Raw genomic sequence first — 7,380 nt, 5'->3', positions numbered from 1 at the left:
CATTTCCTATACTGTACTTTACATCCCCATGGCTATTCTGGAACTGCCTATTTGTACTTCTTAATCCCCTCACCTCTTCACCCCTTCTCCCACACCCCTCTCCCATCTGGCAACCATCAAAATGCTCCCTGTATCCATGATTCTGTCTCTGTTCTTGTTTGCTTAGTTTGTTTTTTAGATTCAATCATTGATAGATTTGTATTTTTTGCCATTTTATTGTTCATAGTTTTGATCTTTTTCTTAAGTCCCTTTAACATTCCATGTAATAATGGTTTGGTGATGATGAACTCCTTTAGCTTTTTCTTGTCTGGGAAGCTCTTTATCTACCCATTCGATTCTAAATGATAGCTTTGCTGGGTAGAACAATCTTGGCTGGAGTTTCCTGCTTTTCATGACTGAATATTTCTTGCCAATCCTTCTAGCCCACAAAGTGTCTTAAGAAATCAGCTGACAGTCTTATGAGAATTCCCCTGTGGGTAACTAACTTCTTTTCTCTTCCTACATTTAAAATTCTCTCTTTATATTTAATCTTTGGCATTTTAATTTTGATGTGTCTTAGAGTGGGCCTCTTTGTATCCATCCTTTTTGGGACTCTCTGTGCTTCCTGGACTTGTATGTCTATTTCCTTCACCAAATTAGGAAAGTTTTCTTTCATTATTTTTTTCAAATAGCTTTCCAATTTCTTGCTCTTTCTCTTCTCCTTCTGGCACTTCCATAATATGAATGTTGGGCCTCTTGAAGTTGTCCCAGAGGCTGCTTATATTATCCTCATTTTTTTTTGGATTCATTTTTTCTTCTTGTTGTTCTGATTGGTTGTTTCTTGCTTCCTTATGCTCCATATCATTAATTTGAATCTCGGCTTCATCCACTCTACTGTTTCCCTGTAAATTGTTCTTCATTTCAATTAGTGTATCCTTCATTTCTGACTTGCTCTTTTAATTTTTCACTTTATTTATTTATTTTTGAAGTATATTTTATTGGTTATGTTATTACAGTCCCATTTTTTTCTCCCTTTTATCCCCCTCTGCCCTGCAACCCCCTCCCACCAGCATTCCCCACCCCTTAGTTCATGTCCTGGTTCGTATAAGTTCTTTGGCTTCTCTATATCCTCTACTATTCTTAACCTCCCCTGTCAATTTTGTACCTACCAATTATGCTTCTTATTTACTGTACCTTTTCCCACATTCTCCCCCCTCCCTACTGATAACCCTCCATGTGATCTCCATTTCTGTGATTCTGTTCCTATTTATTTGCTTGCTTAGTTTGCTTTTGTTTTTCAGGTTCAGTTGTTGATAGTTGTGAATTTGTTGTCATTTTACTGTTTATAGTATTGATCATCTTTTTCTTAGATAAATCCCTTTAACATTTCATATAATAAGGGCTTGGTGATGATGAACTCTTTTAACTTGACCTTATCTGGGAAACACTTTATCTGTTCTTCCATTCTAAATGATAGCTTTGCTACATAGAGTAATCTTTGATGTAGGTCCTTGCTTTTCATGACTTTGAATACTTCTTTCCAGCCCCTTCTTGCCTGCAAGATTTCTTTTGAAAAATCAGCTGATAGTCTTGTGGGAACTCCTTTGTAGATAACTGTTTCCTTTTCTCTTGCTACTTTTAAGATTCTCTCCTTATGTTTAATCTTGTGTGATGTAATAATGATGTGTCTTGGTATGTTCCTCCTTGGGTCCAATTTCTTCAGGACTCTTTGAGCTTCCTGGACTTCCTGGAAGTCTACTTCCTTTGCTAGATTGGGGAATTTTTCCTTCATTATCTTTTCAAATAAGATTTCAATTTCTTGCTCTTCCTCTTCGCTTTCTGACACCCCTATGATTTGGATGTTGAAACATATGAAGTTGTCCCAGAGGTTCCTAAGCCTCTCCTCATTTTTTTGAACCATTGTTTCTTCATTGTGTTCCAGTTGAATGTTTATTTCTTCCTTCTGGTCCAAATCATTGATTTGAGTCCTGGTTTCCTTCCCTTCATTCTGGGTTCCCTGTATATTTTTCTTTATGTTACTTTGCATAGCCTTCACTTCTTCCTCTATTTTGTGACCATACTCAATCATTTCTGTGAACATCCTGATTACCAGTGTTTTGAACTTTGTGTCTCATAGGTTGGCTATCTCCTCATCACTTAGTTCTTTTTCTGGAGTTTTGATCTGTTCTTTCATTTGGGCCATATTTCTTTGTCACAATGCACCTGTGATGTAAGGGGTGGGGCCTTAGGTATTTGCCAGGGTGGCCCCTTCACTGCATTATGGCACTGTATGTGGGGGAAGGGTCAGAGAAGGGAACAATGACACTTGCTTGGTTCTTGCCCCACTTGCAGTCATTTCCCCTGCTACCCACAAACAAATTGGGCCCTTCTGGTGCTGATTCCCAGGTGGGTGGGTTCGTGTACACTCTAGGACCCTGTGGGTCTCTCCAGTGAACTCTCCCGTGATGCTGGAAGTTTCTCCTGCCATTGCAACCCCCACTGGTTTTTACCACCAGCGTTTTTGAGGCTTTAGTTTCCTGTGCTGGGACCCTGGGTTGCTCAGTCTGTCTTGCTCCTCAGTTGTTCCTCCTGGCTTATCTGCACATGAATGTGGTGCTGCCTAGTCCACAGCCTTGCCACACGTCCTCTCCATCTTGGCTGCTTGTCTCTGTCCCTCCTATCAGTCTGGATGAGTGTTTCTTCTTCAACATTTTCACTGTTGGACTTCCATACAGTTCAATTTTCTAGCAGTACTGGTTGTTTTTTGTTTTTAAAGTTGTTTTTGTTCTTTTTGTTGTTGTTGTGTGAGGAAGCAAAGCATATTTACCTGCTCCTCCATCTTGGCCAGAAGTCCTGACTGGGTGTTTTTCTTTTTATGCTGCTGAGGTCCTCACTAAGTTCCTTGAGCATCCTTATAACCAGTGTTTTGAACTCTGCATCTTATTGATTGCTTATTTCCATTCTGTTTAGCTCTTTTTCTGGAGTTTTGATCTGTTCTTTCATCTGGGCCATGTTTCTTTGTCTTCTCATTTTGGCAACCTCCCCGTGTTTGTTTCTATGTATTAGGTAGAGCTGCTTTGACTCTGTGTCTTGGCAGTATGACCTAATGTAGTAGGTGTCCTGTAGGGTACAGTGGCACAGCTGCCCCTATCACCCCAGCTGGGTACTCAAGGTGTACCCCTTGTGTGGGCTGAGTACATCTTCCTCTTGTAGTTGAGTTTTGGTTGCTGTTAGCAGATCAACGGGAGGGATTTACCCAGGCCAGTCAGCTGCAAAGATTGACTGTGAGCACTTACTAACAACCTCCACCTGCCTTCTGTGGGGGATCAGCTGTGCAGGAGGAGGGTGAAGGTGCTCCAGCGTGGTCTGTAGATGTCCACTTGGTGTGCTGGCCCTCAGGTTTCCCGGATGGTGCAGAGCAAGGTCAGTCCCCACCTGTGTTTTGCCTAGGGCCACACTGCCTGAGCTATAAAGCAATCTGAGATGGCTGCTACTTGTGCTGGCTTGGAGATTCCCAAGCGAAGCCAAATTGTGAATATAGGCTGGTTGCTGCTAGTGCCAGGCCTAGAACTCACTGAGGCTAGCTGTTGCTTGTTTGAAAGGATTTAAGAAATTGTGAAACATGAGCCAAAACCAGCTATTCATATGGAAAATCAGCTTGGGTGGCCCCATAAATTGGTACGTTGGGTAGAGTGGAGTCTCTGGGAATCTCCAAGGTGGGTCAAACAGTGTTAGCCAGGTTGATAGAGTCTCAGCTATGGCACCAGCTTGCTGGCTCTGTGGGAGGAGGATTCAGAAAAGGGACAACAGCCTCTACTTGTCTTGATGCCAGGCACTTCAGTTTCACCCTGTATGCCACTGGTACCTTTCAAACTGCTACCCCTATTCTGGAGCTCAAAGGAAGTATATCTGAGTAAGTCTGTGTGTGGGTTCTTTAACAGGAACTGCTTGGGGCTCCAGAAGTTTCTTCTACCAACTCAGTTCTGGTTTTTGCAGCCAGAAGTTGTGGGGACTTATCTTCCTGGCACTGGAATCCTGGGCTGAGGGGTCTGGTGTGGGGCTAGGACTCCTAGCTCCCAGGATATCCTTCCTGAATTTTTATCCACCACACATGGGTGAGGGACCAGCCTGTTCTGCATCTGTGCCCCTCCTACCATCCTGGATGGATGTGGTTTCTTTAATTCCGTACTCAGACTTCCATTCAATTTGATTTCCGATGGTTCTGAGTGATGGTTGTTCTGTATTTTCATTGTAATTTTGATGTGGTTGTGCAAAGAGGTGAACCATGTCTTCCTATGCCACCATCTTGACCAGAAGTCTTATTATCCACATATGTTTAGCTGAATGGAGTTGGGTTACGATAAACATTATTCCGAACATGGTAAATTATCCCTTCTTTTTAGCCTGCCTCTTGGCCTGTTTCATGTTTAGTCAGGTTTGGAAGCCGGCATTTAGGAAACTATTCAAGAAGCTAGACATGGTGTCTTTGGCAAGATGCAGGTACCACTGAAACACAGCCTAGAGTAACCTTACACTTCTTCTAAATTCTTTCAGTGCCCTTCTTTTGTCCCTGTTGCATGATGCCTTTTATCCTTCTATATTACTTGACCTTGAGGCTCTTCCCTGGCCCCCATTTTTGCTCCTCTCTGCTGTTGAAATTATCCCCATTCTTCTGCAACTGAGATCACACAGTCTTCTGGTTTTCTTCCTGCTGCTCTGTTCTTTATCTTTGCAGCCCCTCTAACACTAGAGTGTTTCAGGGGGCTGTTCAAGGCTTTCTTGGCACCATACACAAACCATAGGCAAACTCACCCATTCTCGTGGCCTGAGTTTTTCATATAAAATTGTTCCAAAATCTGTATCTCCAGCCAGACTACTTATCAGAATTCTAAACCTAAATGCCTAGCTGTCAACTGGATGTTTCTATCTGGATGTCTCATGGGTACTTTGTCAGAATGGAACTCCTCACTCCTCATTCCTCATACTTGGAATATTTCCTATCCCAATTTAAGGCATTGACATTTTCTCCATTGCCCGACTCCGAGACTACTCTTTTTCTTTAACCCTAACATCTAATCACAAAGCCTCTAATCATTAATCACTAATTTTACCTCCTAAATATACCTTTATATCTCTTTCTGTCTCTAGTTTTACCTATCTCCAAAAACCAGCCGGATCATATCAGGACTTCCCTCCCTATATCCTGCTCCCATCTCCCAAACTCAGTATTTCCCGTTGTTCTGAGGATATGTGGTCTAAACCCTTTAACCCGTTTTACGAGGCTCTCCAAGATCTAGTCCCTGCCTCCTTATTCAGCTTCATCTCACTCTTACACTCTACATTCCAATGAAGGTGATCAGAACATATTACTTTGGCATAAGGATTATTTGGAACTGAAAGCAATCAAGAAACAGCAAACAGAGAAAGAGCTCTTTGCCTTCCCCTATGTCCCTAAAAGCAGGTCATAAATTTACCTTTGTGAAAGTGTTTCTCTCCCCTCTCCTATACCAAAAGGAGAAAAACAACCATTATTACTGGAGACAAAGAGTTGGCATTGAATCGGGTCTGCACAAACAAACCTTTATCTTTAAGTTTATCCATGTATTTACTTTTACACAATATATCATTCCCAGAAGCCCAGGCCCCTTTCCCTTTGTCTTGTCATTTCACAAAGCTATTGTCCCAAATTCTAACCACCTCTTTGGGTTACTTATCACTGATTTCTGCTGTGTCTGTGCTCATGTTGCATGTGTAAATAAACTGCTGTTTTTCGGATTCTGTTAATCTGTCTTTTGTCAGTTTAAATTACAAGGTACTGGACACTAAATCTAAGAGTATAGAAGGGAAGTGTCTTTTTTCTATACTAGCAATGTGGAGCTTCTTGACTTACTTTCTTGCCTCAGAGGCTTTGTGCAGGTACTGCTCTCTCTTCCCAGAACACTCTTAGTTCCACTCTTCATCTGACCATCTCTGCCCATCCTCCAAATATACTTCTTCAGGCTCTTTCTGAACTTCTAGAATACAGGGTTAGGTTGGCTATCCCTGCTCTTGCCCTAATGCCACCATACTTGTCATTACTTTCATCAGCCTTTATTGCACCTACCTGCTTAATTGTCCACTTCCTGTCTCACCTATAAGTCCATGAGGGTAGAAGCCCTGTTTACCTGTTCCAGGATGTATTCTCCATATCTAGTATAGTATCTGACATATAATGGATACTCATGCTTATTGTTTAATGAGTGAATGGAATAAACTCCTTCTGTTCCTATAATTATATTTTGTTTATTCATTGATATTACATACTTAACATTTGTATCCCTTCAAAATTCATGTCAAAGCCTTAATCCTAACTCTAACCCTAACTTATCATGGCTGTATTTGAATATGGAGCCTCTAAGGAAATAATGAAGGTTAATTAGGTCAGAAGGGTGGGGCCCTGATTCAACAGGATTAGTGTTCTTTTTTTTTTATTTTTTATTTTTTTAAATATATTTTATTGATTATGCTATTACAGTTGTCCCATTTCCCCCTTTCTCTCCCCTCCACCCTGTATCCCCCTCCCACCCACATTTCCCCCTTTAGTTCATGTCCATGTGTCATACTTATGAGTTCTTTAGTTTCTACATTTCCTGTACTATTCTTGCCCTCCCCCTATCTATTTTCAACCTACATTCTATGCTACTTATTCTCTATACCTTTTCCCCCTCTCTCCTCCTCCCACCCCCCTGCTGCTAACCCTCCATGTGTCCTCCATTTCTGTGGTTCTGTTCCTGTTCTAGTTGTTTACTTAGTTTCTTTTGGTTTTGCTTTAGGTGTGGTTGTTGATATTTGTGAGTTTGCTGTCCTTTTACTATACATGTCTTTTCTTTATCCTCTTTTCTTAGATAAGTCCCTTTAGCATTTCATAAAATAAGGGCTTGGTGACGATGAACTCCTTTAATTTGACTTTATCTGAGAAGCACTTTATCTGCCCTTCCATTCTGAATGAGAGCTTTGCTGGATAGAGCAATCTGGGATGTAGGTCCTTGTCTTTCATGACTTGGAATATTTCTTTCCAGCCCCTTCTTGCCTGTAAGGTCTCTTTGGAGAAATCAGCTGACAGTCTGATGGGAACTCCTTTGTAGGTGACTGTCCCCTTACCTCTTGCTGCTTCTAGGATTCTCTCCTTCGTTTTTACCTTGGCTAATGTAATTATGATGTGCCTTGGTGTGTTTCTTCTTGGGTCCAGCTTCTTTGGGGCTCTCTGAGCTTCTTGGATTTCTTGGAAGACTGTTCCCTTTGCCAGATTGGGGAAGTTCTCCTTTATTATTTGTTCAAATACGTGCTCAATCTGTTGCTTTTCCCCTTCCCATTCTGGTACCCCTATAATTCGGATATTGGAACGTTTAAAGGTGTCTTGGA

Source organism: Phyllostomus discolor, chromosome 8 (genome assembly GCF_004126475.2).
Source record: "Phyllostomus discolor isolate MPI-MPIP mPhyDis1 chromosome 8, mPhyDis1.pri.v3, whole genome shotgun sequence".
Lineage (NCBI taxonomy): Eukaryota > Metazoa > Chordata > Mammalia > Chiroptera > Phyllostomidae > Phyllostomus > Phyllostomus discolor.
The sequence above is the reverse complement of the archived record's forward strand: the minus strand, read 5'-3'. Positions refer to the sequence as shown.